Here is a 17964-nt window from a genome sequence, read left to right as displayed (position 1 = left end):
CAGGAGAAAGAAGAGAAAGAAGAACCAGCCCCCCCTCCCAATGGTTGCCCCACCTCTTCTCAAACGTCAGGTGATGACGCACTTTCTAGCTCCCAGCCGCGCTGCCTCTTTGAGCAGCTTTATCAAAGAGTCCCTCCAGTGAGCTGAGAGCATCTTGCCTGTCCCTGACACTTCCCTCACCGATGATCTCTGCCCACAGGGGTGGAGAAGGACCAGGAGACCCTGTAGTTTTCTTCTCCTTGATGCTCATCCCAGAAGCGGTTCTCCCACCCAGCGGGTTTTCTCTAGATGAAACTGTTTCCTGCTCCATGCCCTGTACAATTTTCAGTTAGTCAGTGTTCCCCTTATCATCTAGGATTAAACCAGACACACCCTCTCAGGTGAGATCTGACCTCCCAGAACGAAGCAGGCTCGTCTACAATACCCCTCGTAGGCCAGGCTCCAGAGTCCCCTCTCTTTGGAGATCTGTAGAGGTGTGCCGCAGAAGGCCGCAGAAGGCTGGATCAGCCTCAGGAGAGCTGACTCTGAAATTTCCAGGAATTCTGCAAGCTGTTTTTAAAACTGTTGATAGCTTAAAATCTACCATGGTGACAGTATTTACACCACAGACATTGGCAAACAACAAATCAGGACTTCCCTGCCCCATCCTCCAGAGAGCCTGTTTACCAGCACACCGCTGTTCCTGACCAATCACATTTAACCTCTTTGGGGATTTTTCAGTGATTCCAAGAGGCCCTGCAGAAACCTTGAGCCACAGAGCCCTACAAACCGCAGACCTCCACACAAAAGCTACAAGAGGGTCTGTTAGAGCTAAAGAACACGGGACAGGATGTTAGTGCCCTTTGACTCCCTTCCATCCATAGTGATCACCCTTGTTGACAAAGAACAATTCTCCTGGGACCGATTCACATTATGGCCACATAAATTTCCACAGGACATTCCAGAACCAGGTACTGAATGACCAGGTTGAGAAAAAAAAAAGAGGAGAAGAGGGTGCCCTGTGGAGGCTGCTGCTGCTGCTGGCATGGGCACAAACACATCAGCTGGTACAATAAGCAGCTCTTCTGCAAATTTGGGACTTCTGTCAAGCTTCTAAATTCTAGTAATAGCTTTCTAGAATGACAGTTTGGTGACAAGGCTGAATTTGAGTCCTGGCTCAGCCTGTCTCTTAGTGTTTGACTGGAAGCTCCTTTCTGTCCCTCTCCGGGCCTCAGTTTCTCTATCTGTCAGCAGTGAGGGTTGAGTCTCAGGAGCTCAGACTCCAGGTGGCGTTTACAGCTGGCTCCAGCACGGGCCGCAGTGCTGGTGTTCTCACAAGTGTAGCGAGCAGAACTCAGCACTGGGTGAGCAGCGTTTTTCCCCAAGTTTATTCTTACTGTGTGGACTTGCTTCCTGCCTCCACTCCTCCTGTTGTCCTGGGGATGGTTTGTTTGTTGTGAATCTCCTCAGATGCACTGTCAGTACTCACAAAATTGTCCTCGATATCACAGCCCTGGGCCATGCTATCGCCCAAAGAATCTCAGCCAAGTCCTGGCTTATTTTAAGTCACTTCCCGAAGCCAGGCAACCAACCCTCACATGTAGCAGAGGTCTGGTGGAGCCTGGCAAAGCAATCCACCCCTCTGCAAAGATCCACTCTTTGGCTCTTACCCGAGCCTTTCTCAAGAGAAAAGGGACAAGGCTGTTTATTATGACAGCAGAGCAAGCATCCCAGGGCTGCTGCCTGCACCTTCACACCACATTCCCCTCCAAAGCCTGGGTTCTGGAGTAAGCGAGTTCAACATCACTTGCCAGCCCACTCCAATCTCCTCTCCATCCGGGCTCCGGGCCTCCCAGCCTCCTGGTCAGCACCTTTACACTTCCTGCTCCCACTTCCCGGATTGCTTTCCCCGAGACTATCCCTCCAACTTGACTCCTTCGAGTGTCTGTTCAGATGTTGCCTCCCAGGCTTCCCTCCAATTACTCTGTATAAAGAGCAACCCCTCCTCCCATCCCTGTCTAATTCCCTCCCAGTGTATTCCATCGCCGAAGATTGTGACTATCTGACCACGAGGTATTTACCTGCCTTGAACCCTTCCCCAGAATGTTAGCTCTGTGAGCACAGGCTTTGTTTTGCTCACTTCTAAATCCCCAGAGCCTGGAACGGTGTCTGGCACACGACAGAAACACTATAAATATTTGCTGAATGAATGAATGTATAGGTAGACAATCCTCATTATTAGCAGACTCTGTATTTTTACATTCACCTGCCCCCTACAATGTATTTGTAACCCCACATCAGTTCTCACAGAAATGTCATGGTCATTCAGACATGACCGTGTAGAGCGGGGAGAAATCTGAGTTGCCCACTGTGCCTGTTTGCCCAGGTGAGGCTGAGCGAGGTGACACTCTGCCTTCATACTGCAGCTGTCTCATTTATGGTCTATTTGATGCCATGGGTTTTTTTTTTTTACATCTTTTTGTGCTTTTTGTTGGTGGTTTTGCTGTTTAACCCCCAAGCCTAGTGCTGAGTTTCCTTTTAGGGCTTCTAACTGCAAAAAAGGCTCTGATGTGCCTTACAGAGAACATGCATGTGTTAGATGAGTGTCGTCCAAGCATGAGCTCGACGTTAGTGCAATATTTATTAAATAAGGTGTCCTTAAACAGAAATATACATAAAAAAGTCTATGTAACAATTGATGGATAAAATAGACTGTGACCAGAGGCTCATAGGAGCAATGGTTCAATTCAAATGGTTCAGCATCCTCTAATTCAGTGGGTTATGATCACTTTATTGATCATAATTAGCATGAATAATGAAAACCATTCACAGCAGTGGTGGTCTGGTGAGGAACTGTCACTCTCTGAGTCTTAGGTTCCTAATCTCTGTGTTGGTGATGGTAGTACCTATCCTTACAGCTGTCCGAAAGAGTAAGTGAGGTAATTAACACAAAATGCTTAGGATAGTGCCTGACCCACAGAGGGTCGATCACAATCATTCCTCTTACCTTTCACTCATCATATATATATTTGCAATCCACAAAGAAAATACGTTTTTCTTTCTTGTTTCGGAAAAAGCACTTCTCCATGTCATTCCTAGGACTTCAAAACAGCCCACTGCCTCTCCTGACCCATTCGCCTACTGTTGGACACAGAATTTAACATCCAATTTTGAATTATATACCATGAGCAAATTTTTTTGTTCATGTAAATCTTCTGCCTTCCAAAGGAGTTTATGTCTTTATAATAACTATGTACTAATTCAATGGGTATGAACTATTGTATGGCCCTGAGAGTATAGGCTTTGACAGTGCTGATAAGTGGTGACAGTGGTGACAGGCACCCAGGAGGGGGTGTGTGCATGGGACTTAGAGTTTGCCACGTGACCCACCCATCCTCCTGTGGCTTTCAACTTCTCAGAGTATTCAGGCCTGGGAGAAGCCTTAGCGATCATATCATCACATCAAGGAGGGAAACTGAGTCTAGAGAAGAGAAGTGAGTTGTGCGAGGTGATATGACCAGTCAGTACCAGATAAGGACTAGACCACAGGTCCCCTGACTCTCAGGTCAGTGTTCTTCCCACCACCCCTTGGCCACAATGAAAAGTAACGTGTTTCTACCAGGTGCAGTCACACTATGTCCTCAAGCTTCTAGGATCTATCAGGTCAAGGAAAGGAAATGGGATAGAGTTTGTTCTCTACTGAGAATTTTATACACACCATCCTGTTTACTCCTTCCCTTTTAACTCTGGTATTGACAGTGACAAACAGTGAAAAGAAGAACTGGGTTCAATATCAGAAAGACCAAAGGCGAATCAAAAGTCGACCAGTAGAGCTCTGTCCCTGAACCTGTCATTTAAACTCTTCTTTCTAAACTATTTCCTGTAGGAGGGACAAAGACTGCGGCTTCTCCCATGAGGTGGTGAAGCAAACATTGAATGGTATTTTTGTGATATGAAGATAGTAGATATATGCATATAAACCACCATGGCAATAATTAATGGTTCCTAGAGAATGACAGGGCCTCGAGCAGTCACCTGCTCCAATATTCCAGTTTTTCAAACCACTCTAGAACTGCTTTGCCTTAAAACATTCCTGAGGGTGTCAAAATAGAACACAATGGACATAGGGCAGTTCAAGTTTTATACAGAGATTTTTTATTTCAGAAAAGACAGTTCTTATTCAATTCCAGCCAAGAAAAGAAATTTTCCAGACTTTATGGAAACAGTCTCCGCACTGGGCCAATAAAGACAATGATCCTCAGACTGACACTGAGTAAGAGAAGAGCTTCTCAGAAATGTGTATCTCACTAATGATCTTGGGCTGGGATGAGATGGTCTAATCTACCATCAGAAGGATGATACTGGCATAAGCACAGACTTCTCACTTTTTCTCTGTAGAAGTCAGCAGCCTCTGTTCTGCCCAAGATTGTCTATCTTCATAGAAAAGAAGGAAGCAGGGAAGGAAGGAAGAACAGAAGGAAAGAAAGAATATCCTTTGAGTTCCACAGAAATTTCTCATATAAAAGAAAATACACAATTGCCCATAAAAAAAGAAATGCATATCCCATTTCTTTAATATTTAGTAAAAAAAAAAATGTTTTCTATTAACCAAAACCCAAGCCTTCTTTTCTTTCCATTTGGATATGATTAACTGTCTTTTATTCCAATCAGCAACTGTCATGTATGTCTTGAATAAAGGGTCAACTTCTCCATGAGGCTAGTCTGATTTTTCCATAAAGACACACATCTATTCAAACACTGGTACAATAACATTAGCCAATATTTTAGCTATGTTTAATAAGGATCCATCAGCAACTACTTATCTGGTATCCACTGCCTACTTAGCCCTGTGTTAGGGAATGGGAGATGTATAAAGAACTGAACAAAAATTTGCTCAACTATTATTTTGCTCCTGCTCTATGATGGTAGAAATAATTGTATCTTAGATCCTGCTCCTGAGGACCCCAGAAGGGAGATGGAAAGGCAAGCAAAAATAAAATATTATATGATGAGATAGAGAAAGAGTAGAAAGAAGTCTAAGTGAAAGAAATAGTGTAACAAAGGGCAGAATGGTCAGGGGAGTGAGTGGAAGTGATCATAGAAGACTCCACTGAGGATCTGACTGCTGACATGAATTTTGGAGAGTGATTAAGAATGTTTCAGATGAGTGACATGGAGAGGGAAAGGACATAAAAGCCACCTGAAAAAGCCTTGAAATGTCATTCATCAAGGGGGAGTACAGGAACATTAGATTGGCAGTATAGGAAGAGGCTCGGTTTTGAGAACTCTCTCAATGCTATGTGGATGGTAGAGAGAAAGGGGCAGTCGCTAGAAATAAAAACATATCATATGCAAGAAGAAGCCTTTGCTTCATGGAGTAGAAATAAAGAAGGAAGAGAAGGGGAAACCACGTCAGAGTACTTGACCACAGAAAATTGCCCCAAAATGGAAAGGTTTCTTTTATATAATTTTATTTTTTTAATGGGGTGACATCAATAAATCAGGATACATATATTCAAAGATAACATGTCCAGGTTATCTTGTCGTTCAATTATGTTGCATACCCACCACCCAAAGTCAGATTGTCCTCTGTCACCTTCTATCTAGTTTTCTTTGTGCCCCAACCCCCTTTCCCTCTCCCTCTCCCCCCTCCCCCCCCCTGTAACCACCACACTCTTATCAATGTCTCTTAGTCTCACTTTTATGTCCCACCTACGTATGGAATAATGCAGTTCCTGTTTTTTTCTGATTTACTTATTTCACTTCGTATAATGTTATTAAGATCCCACCATTTTGCTGTAAATGATCCGATGTCATCATTTCTTATGGCTGAGTAGTATTCCATAGTGTATATGTGCCACATCAGACTAAGAAGTTTTTTCTCAGCAAGAGAAACCGATAACAAAATGGAAATTTTATATGCCAGCTCAACATATCTTAGGAGGCATCAGGAAATGCCTGAGCCTGGTGACAAACTGCAGAATGGTCCTAGACACCCATCTCTACCCTCTGAGCTTTCCCTCCTCAATTGATTCATAATATTACACAGAGAAGGAAAGCAGCCATTGTCTACAGGCTTTCTCTGGGCCCAAGGGATGCATGGCTTTCTGTCTGGGAAGACAGAAATCAGCCCAGGCTGAGTCTCACTGCATACCAAGCGCCAAGGTGAGACTTCATGGTGGCCAAGGACTCTTAAGTTGGCAGCTGTCAGTGAGAAGGTGGCTCTGCATGAGAATGTTGAAGATCCAGGGACATGGGCTTTTTCCTCTATGCTGCTAGTTTCAAAGCTAGAGGAAGCTAGACGTCAAATGCTTGCTTGATGTGGTCTCCTGCGAGGAAAAAGATGATGGGACAGCTAGCATCTCAAGGCTTCCACTTGACCTTCAGCTGGCTGAATTAGCAATATACATGTGCCTTCCTGAAAATGCACCTTCTGGGGAAAACTGAAAAAGGGAAAGTACACAAACAAGGGACCAGACCCCCAAAATGGGAGAAGGGATATAATTCCTATGGCACACATACAGCCCCCTCCACTTCACTCCCATTAGTCCTGTCAGATGCCTCCTTAAAGAGGGACTAAGCTCACAATCCCATTCATTGCTCTGAATCAAAGTGACTGAGGTCTTCTAAGACTGGGGTAACCTCACTGACTGCTGAATTCTGTCCTAAAAGTTCAGAAGGGCATAAGGACAAAGTAGCTTGGGGAAACAATGGGGTAAACAAATAATGAGGTTTATAAACCATCACGTAGGTGATGTGCCATGGGATATACTGGGAGCATTGTTAAATATTTTTATTAGACCAGTCTTTGAAAGAGCATGCCTCGTTATTTTAATTTCAATTATTATAACTCACATCACTGGATTCTTGTTATACCAGCCCTGCTACTCAAAACCATTTACAACAATCGGCAATTCTTTTACCTGCAGGTCCACAAATTACACCAAAAAGGATCAATAACTTCTATTAATCACTTACTTTGAACAAGACATGAATGGGGATAAACGTGGAAGTGAAATATGTTATGAACCTTCAAATTTTGATCTTAAGGACAGATTTATCCCCACATGAAAGCACAATGGGTAATTACCAGGTAGTTGAAATGACAATTAACTCCATCCTTAATAATTATAATTTGACAGACAGTAAATCAAGATGGCAGCCATCTGTAAATAAACACCCACGGAGCCGGCTGAGTGGTGTTGCACAACTGCTTAGTCTCATAAAACCAGCAAACTAGTTCTGACTAGTGAGCAAGAAAATCTCCCAAAGACCAGAAAGAAGCAATTTTTGGGTCACTATGTTCCTGCATTTGTCAGCTGGACACAATTGAGGGCCCAATGTTGTTTTGCTTTGTTTTTATTTGATTTTTTTTCCCGGACAATTATTGTTATTTTCCACAAAACATTGGCTCATTTTAAAATATGGGATTATGACTTTTTGGTTCAAGAAAAACTGTTTTTCTCCAATAGCTCTACCCCATGGACTCTTTGTACATCCTGAAAATGTTAGCCTTGACCACAGACCAACATCTATGCTATTTACTGCCCCTCTTTCTTGAAGACCTCTCCTCACTTATCTTCCATTATGTTCCCATACTTCTTCTATTTTTCAAGATTCTTTTCCTAGATTTGATAATAATAAAGGAGTTAGTATCAGCAAGAACAACTTATATTCTTTGTTACCCTCTGCTAATTGATTTCTATGATTTTATTGGTTAACCTTCCTAAAGATTAACCTCTGACGTAGAGATCTTTTGTTACAATTTTCCTTGAGAATATGGAGGCCAAAAATCATCCCATCACTTCCCCATAATCATAAAGCGAAGATTTAACTCCAGTCTGCGATCTCAGTCATTGGCTCTTAGCTCTGCCACTTTCTCTGCATAGTCTTTAATTATTATTTTTCCCAAGTTTTATGTTAGTTTTTCTTTTTTTAATCCCACTAAATATGTCTCCTTGGCTTGTCTTAGCTACTCCCACACATCTGTCACCTCATTGCTAAGAATTCCCAAATTTATCTTTAACCCAGATCTGCCTCCTGAGCACCGGATCCTTGTAGCAATATACTGCTATAGTCCCCACCTGGATTCATTCTTTTATTCGGCAAATATCCATTGAGCAACTTGTGGTCAGGCACTGTTCTAGGCATAAGGAACTTGGGTACGATGCAGAAATCAGTGCCACCATGGAATGTATACTATAGATTCATGGGGAGGGGAGAAACAATAAATAAAATCTAAAGGTAAAGTATAGAGTATAATATATAGGAATACATGCTAAAAAAAAAAAAAAAGAAATGCAGGGCAGTAGGGGAAGACAGGAAGATCAGAGGCAAAAGGGAGCCAGCAGTAGAGATAAAGTAACCAGAGGAGGTGCCTCTGAGTAGGTCATGTTGGAGGGAACATCTGAAGGAGGAGAGGGGGATGATTTGGTGGGCACATGAGGAAAAGGCATTTCCAGCAGGAGAATAGTCAGTGGAAAGTCTCATGGGCAGAAACATATCAGGCATGCCTGAGGGACACTAAGGAATCCAGCATGGCAGAATGGTGAAAGAGAGGGCTGGACTAGAAGAAGTCTGTGTAGCAAGGGGGCCGATTGTTGGAAGGGTTGGGTCATGCAAACCAGCCCTGTACATATTTTGTGCTTTACTCTGAGCAAGATGGGATGGCCTCGGGAGGCTATGGACAGAGGAGTCATGATCTGGCTTCTTTTTAAGAGGACCACTCTTGGCTGTTGTGTTAAAAATAGGCTGAAGGGGGTCAAGGCAGAAAGTAGCGGGGCAGTTGAGGAGATTATTTCAATACACACAGATGTCTTTTTATTGTGCTTTGCTTTATTGTACTTCACAGGTGTTGTATTGTTCACAAACTGAAGGAAAGATACACACACACACCAGCACAAAAATGACAACCCATTTTGTTGGTATACTTGCTCTATTATGGTGGTCTAGAATCACAGTATCTCTGAGGTGTCCCTGTGATCCCATAAAAGATGGTGGCTTTGAAGAGATTAGTAGCCATGAGCCACGAAGGTGATGAGAAATGGTGACACCCTAGATACATTTTGAATAAAAAGCCAACAGAATATCTGAAAGATCAAAGATAGGATTTAAGAGAGAAAAGTCATGTATTGTAGAACTCTAAAGAATATAGAGTTCCCATTTGCTCAGAAGGGGAAATTTGCCAGGAAATAGGTCTGGAGTTATGACTGGGGGTGATATTAGAAGCTTAGTGCTGAATATTCCCAGATGATTTTTGTACACGTGTGTATAAAACAAATACCTATTATTTCTAATTCAAGCGGGTGCGCGCACGTGTGCACACACACACACACATTTCTTTTCCTGGATATTCCTCATCTCCATTGACAACACTGTCCCATCCAGGCATCCATGCCAGATTTAAAGGCCCTTTTGGATGCTCCCTTTCCTTCATTCCCTCATGTAAGCATCCCCTGGTTCATCCCTCTCAGTACCAGACAAGTTCTCATTTCATGAATGTGCCCTGTTTTTCTGATCCAATGCATAAATCCTTCCCTCATTCTGGGTAATCCATCCAGTCAACATTCCACCCTACCCTGCTTGGCCAGTATCAATTTATTTTTCAAGATATAACCAAGCCATCTCTTCTTTGAAGCCATCTATGAGCCCGTTAGTAAAATTGGCTGTTCATACCTCTTACTCAACTATTACTTATTCAGCAAGCCAACAGAACTTTTTCTCCTTTGGGCATTTGTTGGTACTCATTGTATATCATGCATGTGGGAGTAAAGAAAGATGAGGCCAGAGGAGGAAAAAAGAATGAGCTCATGAAAGACCTTGAATGTTATAAGGATATGGTACTTAGTCTTGAAGTTGATGAGGAATCCTGGCATTGTTTGAAGAAGGTGAAGGGCCTAGCTTAACTGAGTCTTCAAGGATTGACTCCAGTGACCATGTGCAAAGTGAGCTGGAGAGTAAAGTCAGTCAGGCAGGACTTGACCAACTCCTGAAATAAGGTTGGAATAATGGGGATAGAGAGGTAAAAGAGATATGACTTTTTTGAACTAGACTCCATTAGGACTTGGCGATAATAACATTAATTGAGCCTTACCATTTAGCAGGCACAGTTTTTAAGAACTCCTCCTGTATTAATTCATTTAATTCTGTCAACCATCTCATGCAGGATATGGTATCCTTATCCCCATTGTACACAGACATTAAACGGAGACACAGGAAGATTGAATAAGTTGCCCAAGTCACACAGCTAATAAGTAATGAAGCCTGAATTTGAGCACAGTTAGTTGCTCCAGGACCTATGCCCTGCTCCTCTATCCTATACCTTCTACAACATAGTGAATTAATATGAAACGGAATTTAGCTGCATGAGAACATTTTCCTGACCTATATCAATCCAAAGTGAATGTCTACTTCAATATTTTTGCAAAATCACCCTCCCAAAATACACACCATTCATGAATAGTACATACTATGAATCGTGTTTGTATGAATGCTTGGCCACTATATGATGTTTCTCTTAGTCTTTTTTCTTCTTCAGTCAAATGAGGGGAAGCATCTCACATGTGGAAGCGTTTCCACACTGCAAGGTATGCTGACGGGGAAAATTATTCAATTTTCAAACACTGTCAAATGAAATATAAATTTGCATTAGAAAAATCTACATGGCGACAAAAATATCTTTGTATTGATGATTCATTCAGTCAATCATTTTTTCATTCAACAAACATTGAAACAGGTACCCACTTTATGGAAGGGACAGTGGCTAGCTGTAAGAAAGAAAAATGAATAAGACTTACCCCTTGTAATGAGAAAACTACAGCCTTATGATTTTAATTTTAGATGGTCACATCTGGATATAAATATTACAGTTGACTCTTTGAAACCATTGGGAAGAAAAACAGACCTTCAAGCTTTAGCTCAGATAGAGCTCATGTCTCTAGCCCAGCTCTATTTCTTACCAACTGAACATTTCAACCCATCTATTTGAGCCTCAGTTTCCTCAACTGAAAACAAGACACTACCTTACAGGATGGTTGTGTGAATTAGGGATTATGCCTAGCACATAAATGCTAGCTTGAAACAACGAGTAGTTAAATGAATGACTGCTGTGGCTTCTTATTTTTCAATCACCAGTACCCTTTCCAAGGGTCCAGTCAAAATCATCAGGTAACCAAACATTCCCGCCTTTTCCAAAACTAGAAAACAACCACAGACAACAACAAACAAAAACCTCCTTGGTAGCTGCATGTGGAAAGGAGGTTGCTCTAACTGTCAGGAACTGAATTGGCTAAATTCTCACAAAAGCAGCCGATGCCTTGTCAACAGCTAATGCTCACCAGAAGAAAGGACTACTTTTTGAGTAACAGCTCATGTATGGGGACTGAAACTTGCTAAGGAAATGATCAAGGAACAGTTCCCTATAAACCAGTGTCCCTGCGGAAAAAAAAAAGATACTGGAATTCTCCTGAAGATGTCCCAAGAGGTTTTCTTCAGAAAAGTGCCACCAGCAAAATGATTGGTTTTCTCCTGACAAGAGGACCCCAATAAACAAGTTTCCCGGAACAACACAGTCCCACCCACGGGCTCCAGCTATGAGTCAACAGGGGACTCCCAGCAAGGAGCCAGTAAGAGAAAAATGGTCAGACTGGTTCTCCCACCTCCACCTGGCAGGCCTCTCCCCACATGAGGGATATCTGGTGGAGGGCAAACTGGAGGAAATCAACAAATACCAAGTCCATTTCATGTGTCAGTCATTGTGTCAGGCGTTTTTTCTAGGTCACCTTATTTAATATTCACAATCCCTCAATTAGGTAGGTCATTATCATTTCCTAATATATTATTATTTCCTATTAGTAGTATTATTATTATTATAGCTAGTTATTACTATTTCCATTTTACTGGATGAAGAAACTGAACTCAGAAAGAGTAAGCTGGAACTCCCCTGAAGCAGCCCAGAGAAGACCATGTTCTTACCCTGAGTAGGTGGACTTTGAATCAAGATATTGTAAAAGGGTACAAAATATTCAGTTATAAGACAAATTCGGAGGATTGAAAAATAAAATCTACGTTCATTCTGTTCCACCATTCTGTCTCTCAGAGTAAAATCTGAAAGTATAAACTACCCCAAGACAAATCTCTGCCCTTCTCTGTCTGTCGTGGCCCCCCCAGGAGGCTGACCTCAATAATCAGGATTCCCAGTCCCCTTCACTCCCACCCTTCTGGCTGGGCTTGGCCAACAGGCAAGTACCGGCAGGTGGCCGGAGAATGCAAGGAGGGAGAGTTGGGGGCATTTCACCCAGCCTTGCTGTACCAGGCCATGCTGCATTCCTATAGCTACAAGACTTGTTGGGCCAGTCTTCTTCCAAGGCCCCAGCCTCCAAGTCCTACCCTGGCCCCTTCTGCCTGGGGAAGAAAGAGCTTCCTGAAGGTGGCAATCAGGTGCCTCACCATTCCTCTTTGATTCCCTTAACCCTGCCCGTGCCACTCAAATACGCTCTTCACAATGTTCTATTCGGCTGAACCTCTTTGAGTGTGCCATTTTGTTTCCTGCTAAGACTCTAATGATACATATTGCGTTAAAAAAAACATTGTATATTCAACTCCACTAGAGTTTAGCTTCTCAAATTGGTCTTTGGGTAGCCAGTAAATAGAATCAACTTGCATCTAATGGAAGTGAATCAGCTGAAACTTCAGGGAACACATTTTGTTTGGACTTGATGAGCTTGCCGGAGGGACAATAAACTCCCCACATGTTATTGGCAACCACTGTGGTGAATGAAACTTCCCAGTCGCACTTGGAATGTGATGTTTTTCCATGAAGCTGCGCTACAAAGACGAAATCCAAAGACTCTGAAAGCACACTTTACAGACCCTGCCAAGAAGTCCTCTAGAATGTATGCAAAACGGAGCTAAGGGCATTTGTAATCCTGTCATAGAAAGTGGGGCTGCAGGGGGGAACACGCGACTGAAATCACTGGAGCTCTGCTGTCACTGGCTTTTGGAAAGGAGGAGCTAGCAGTTTGAAGTTGAACTGAGGAATGTGTTAGCCTTACCGGCACTTTTGAAGTTTTCACCAGCTCCCACATAATAGCAGACTGTTCGTGAAACTCAAATCAAAGAGGCCAATGTAGAGCCTGAAGTCACACCTCAGTGCATCTGCTGGGTGAAGGGTGAGGCTCTGCTGCAGTACAGAAATGAAATTGAGGTGTTCAGCTCTGTACCCCTAAAAGTAAGCCACTCCCCCAACAGAAAGTGCACCGGGAAACAGCCGCCAGCTTCCAGTCCTGAAAATGATCTGCACGGTTGTCTCGTTCTCTGCCTTGACCTCCACGTGTGGACCAGCCTTGTGGTTAGTTGTAAGCGCAGCACACAGGAAGTATTCCTCTTGGGAAAGGTTTCAGGAACCAGCTTTGTTGTTGTTGGGATTCTTTAGTGTTATGATTATAGCATTATTCGAACATGGTGTTTTAATTTCTGTGCACTCTCCCCTTAGGAACATATTGTAAGAGAATATGTTTGCTCTCTTGCCCTGATGGGGTAGCTCAGTTGGTTAGAGTGTCGTTCCAACACACCAAGATTGTGGGTTCAGTGTGGTCAGGGTGCATGCAAGAATGGACCGATGAAGGCATAAATAAGTGGTACAACAAATCAATGTCTCTCTCCCTTTCTCTCTAAAATCAGTAAATACATTTTTAAAGAGACTATGTTTACTCTCTTAAACCCACCTATAAATCATTCCACATCTATTGTCCCTCTCTCCCTACTCCACCCCATTACAATTCCCCTGACCAGCCTTTTAGGACTTTATGTCCACAGCGGAGCACACAGTAGATGCTCAAATAGTTACACAAATAAACATAAGCACATCAAGAACCTATTTATATTTCTAATCGGTGACAACTATTTTTGTGGGGTGGAGAACAGGGATCTATTTAACATAATCAAGTTTCAATCGCCCTGAACATTGGAGGTGCTCTTTTTTCACCCAACTCCTACTGGTGTTGCTTCAGGCAAGTGACACATCTCTGGATTTCCCCACACGTAGACCAAGGACACGAACTTGCTTCACTGCATCGTGTGATGATCAAATACTACAATCTCTGTGAGGGGCCGAGCACAACAATGGGCACCTGGAGGAGCCTTCCTAAAGTCCAGCTCACGCCGTTCCTTCTAAACTGATACAATGAACACAGCATGTGAATAGCGTGAAGAAGAGTGGAAGGCATTAAAGGAGATTCCCTCTTTGGAAAAAACCTGGATTTAATGGACAATCTGCTTTCACCCCACGCAAAGCTTTGCTAGTGGTTCAGACCTTATTTCTACACATCCTTTTCTCCAGACTCCCCTAGAGGACAGGTTGAATTTTTAAGCAGTATCTGGATATGAAGTATATTTCAGATGACCAGTTTTATATTTTATACAGTCTTTCTATCTCTGAATCCTCTCCTAGTTCTGGATCAGATGCTATTTGGTCCTTGATAGTTTAACATTTCTAACACAGGCCCTGGCTGGTTGGCTCAGTGATAAGAGTGTCAGCCAGTGTGTGGATGTCCCAGGTACGATTCCCAGTCAGAGCACACAGGGCAAGTGATCATCTGATTCTCCACCACTCTCTCTCTCTCTCTCCCCCTCCCATAGCCATGGCTCGACTGGTTCAAGTGCATCAGCCTCAGGCACTGAGGATGGCTCCGTGGAGCCAGCTCAGTTATAAGCATGGCCCTAGATGGGCAGAGCATTGACTCAGACAGGGGTTGCCAGGTAGATCCCAGTCAGGGCGCATGCGGGAGTCTATCTGTCTCCCCTCCTCTCACTTGAACAGAAGGGGAAAAAATGTCTCTAACATCATGTATGTTTCCAACACCATTTGACTTACTGTATTATTCTCCTAATCTGACATCCTTTATAAACACTTCCTGTGTGCCAACCAAGCACAGTGATAACGACCGAGGTTGTAGTATTGAACAAGACAGCCCTTCAGCTAAAAGAGTTGATATTCCAGTCAGGAAGACAGACCAACAAATGCTAGGATGCAGACATGATGACAGGATCCTGGAGATGTTGAAACCAGGGGTAGGATAGGGTGACACAAGTGCAGAGCCTGTGCTGCAAAATTTAAGGAGGTGCTCACTGTCGGGGTCATGGGACTTTCAGAGTCAGCACTTGCACCACACTGAAAATGAGAGCCTCCTTAAATTTTATTCCCAATGCACCTGACTTGCTTCACCTTTGTCCTGGCCTAAGGAGACAGACCCCACTTCTCTCTATGATCAGAGGAAAGCTTCCCAGGATAGATGACTTTGACCTGAAGCCTTTGAGAAGGGGCAGGAGTTTGCCAGACAGAGAGAGGTGGGGAAGGGGTGAGCAAATGCACAACTCTAGAAGTCAGAGAGATCATAACTCACTGATGCAATAGACTGATGCAGCTAGATTATTGCAAGGTGGGGGTGGCGGGGAACATAGGTGGCAGGACAGGAAGTGACTAGGGACAGTTCGTAGAAGAACTTTGGTAAGAAACATGTTGAATATTTAGTAAGACCGAATAATTTATCACTGTGCCAGGACACTTTTGAAGGTGAGAAGGATGCTCCCTGTCATTGCCCAGCAGCAAGATCAAACTGGCTTCTGTCTGTCTATGTGATGCACAGACTGATGTCTCCTGACTTCATCCTAGTGTCATGTTCTTCTCATGCTCCCAGGTGCCGGAGACCCTTCACTCCTCTTCTATATCTGGGGCAGACATAAAATCTAACTCTGAACAGTTCTGCACTTCTGCACATGAATGTTATTTGAGTTGACTTTGGAGCTGGAAAGGAATTGCAGTATTTCAGTGCATGGCAGTGAACAGGCCAAAAACATTAATAGTTTATTCCATCAAGCATGATGCCAGCCTGCCAGTTCACATCCTTACAATCCTCCAAGGGACTCCGCAGTTTTCTGACCAAGCTTTCCTGATACATGGCTGCTGAATGCAATGAGATTCTGGGAGAAAACTGTTGTGAAACAGAATACTCATTTAATGATACGTAATACAAATTAGGTCTTTTGGGGCATTATGTCTCCCACTTACAACATTGTACTATAGGAATTAGTCTATCTATTTTGATTAAGTACGTTAGAGTAGACAGAAGAGTATACAAACACCTGGATTTAAATAACAATAGCACTGCCATTTTAAAACTACAAATTTTAGTTGATATGTGTATGCACACACACACATACACACATAATTTCTGAAGTATAACTCAGACATTAGAACATTTCTCCCTTAAAAAACTTTGTTATGCATTTCTAAACTATAAGAACAATTTTCTCCGAAAAATAATACATAATAAAGTCAACAGCGACAACATCAACGGGAATTCCCTAACATTATCTATTACAGTTTTCGTATTCACGTTTTCCAGGTGCCCCTTCAAGCTTGCACCAGTCGAGAACAATGTATTGCATTCAGTTATTATCTCTCTTCTCTTAGCTCTTAAATCTAGAACAGGACCCACTCCCTGGGCCCAGTGAAGAGGCCAGGCCACTTGTTATGCAGGTGTCCACTTTATGGACTTGTCCCGTCATGCTTTTGTCTCCTCGTGATGTCTATTCCTTTTGTGTCCAGTAAGCTGGGAGATGGATCTAAAGGTTTGGTTGCACACACATAGGGCTCTATATTATTCTTGGAATAGAATCATACTATGCATGTTTCTCTGTAAGTATATGCATAAATATATACACGCATATATAGATAATAAATTTATTTCATTGGTAAACAAATGTGGGACCATAGTATACACACTTATCTGTGTCTGGTGATTTTTCTCTACTACTTTAGAAAAATCTGTTCCTACCCCGTTTCCCCCAAAATAAGACATCCCCCGAAAATAAGACCTAGTGCAATTTTTTTCAAGCTTAGAAATAAAAGGCCTCCCCTGAAAATAAGACCTAGCGCATCTTTAGGAGCAAAAATTAATATAAGACACTGTCTTATTTTGGGGGAAACAGAATAGATTGTTGTACATAGAAATAGAGTCACAAGAAATTCTTGATGGAATTCAGAGTTTGGCTGGTTATGCCGATGTTTGTGATGACATGACTACAGTATATTAATAAATGTTGATTTTTTTTTGTTGTTGAACAATAAATGTGAATTCTTGTTCAAGGAAAAATAAGACATCCCCTGAAAATAAGACCTAGTGTGTCTTTAGGAGCAAAAATTAATGCAATATAAGACACTGTCTTATTTTGGGGGAAACACGGTATATGATGGGCCATAGAAGCAAGACTGTAAGGCTCACTCATGGAAAGAGAGCTGTCACTAATGGCAGTGGGGGAAATGAAGCTGAGTTGTGTCCAGCTCAACACGTGACCTGACAAAAGCTTAGTGGGAAACTTTTTTCTTAAAGCTTGTATTATAGTCAGTTAGGGATCAGAACTAAAGTAAACTTTTTTTTTTTTTTTTTTTTTTTTTAAGGTGAGATCGGGGAAGACAGTGAGGAAAACTCCAACATGCATCCTGACCAAGATCCACCCAGCAACCCTGTCTGGGGCCAGTGCTCAAATCAACTGAGCTATTTTTAGCATCTAAAAATGCACTCAGACCAACCAAGCTATCCTCAGTGCGTGGGGCCACGCTCAAACCAATCAAGCCACCAGCTGCGGGAGGGGAAAAGGGAGAAGCAAATGGTTACTTCTCCTGTGTGCCCTGACTAGGAACAGAACCCAGGACATCCATACGCTGGGCCAATGCTCTACCCACTCAACCACCAGCCAGCGGCCTAAAGTAAAGTTTTTAATGCTCTCTTATGAACAGATGTGTATTACAATGCTCGAGAGAAGGCAGTCTGAGACTTGTATTTTTAGTCATCATCCTCAACCATTAATCTGGTACATAAGGAGCAGTGAATAGCTCTTTGTTGATTGAAGGAACCTATTAGTGTTGAGTGTTGAGATCTCATTCTGCTTCAACCCTGACAGCTAACCAAACCCAAGGACCATTGA

Source organism: Saccopteryx bilineata, chromosome 2, assembly GCF_036850765.1.
Source record: "Saccopteryx bilineata isolate mSacBil1 chromosome 2, mSacBil1_pri_phased_curated, whole genome shotgun sequence".
Lineage (NCBI taxonomy): Eukaryota > Metazoa > Chordata > Mammalia > Chiroptera > Emballonuridae > Saccopteryx > Saccopteryx bilineata.
The sequence above is the reverse complement of the archived record's forward strand: the minus strand, read 5'-3'. Positions refer to the sequence as shown.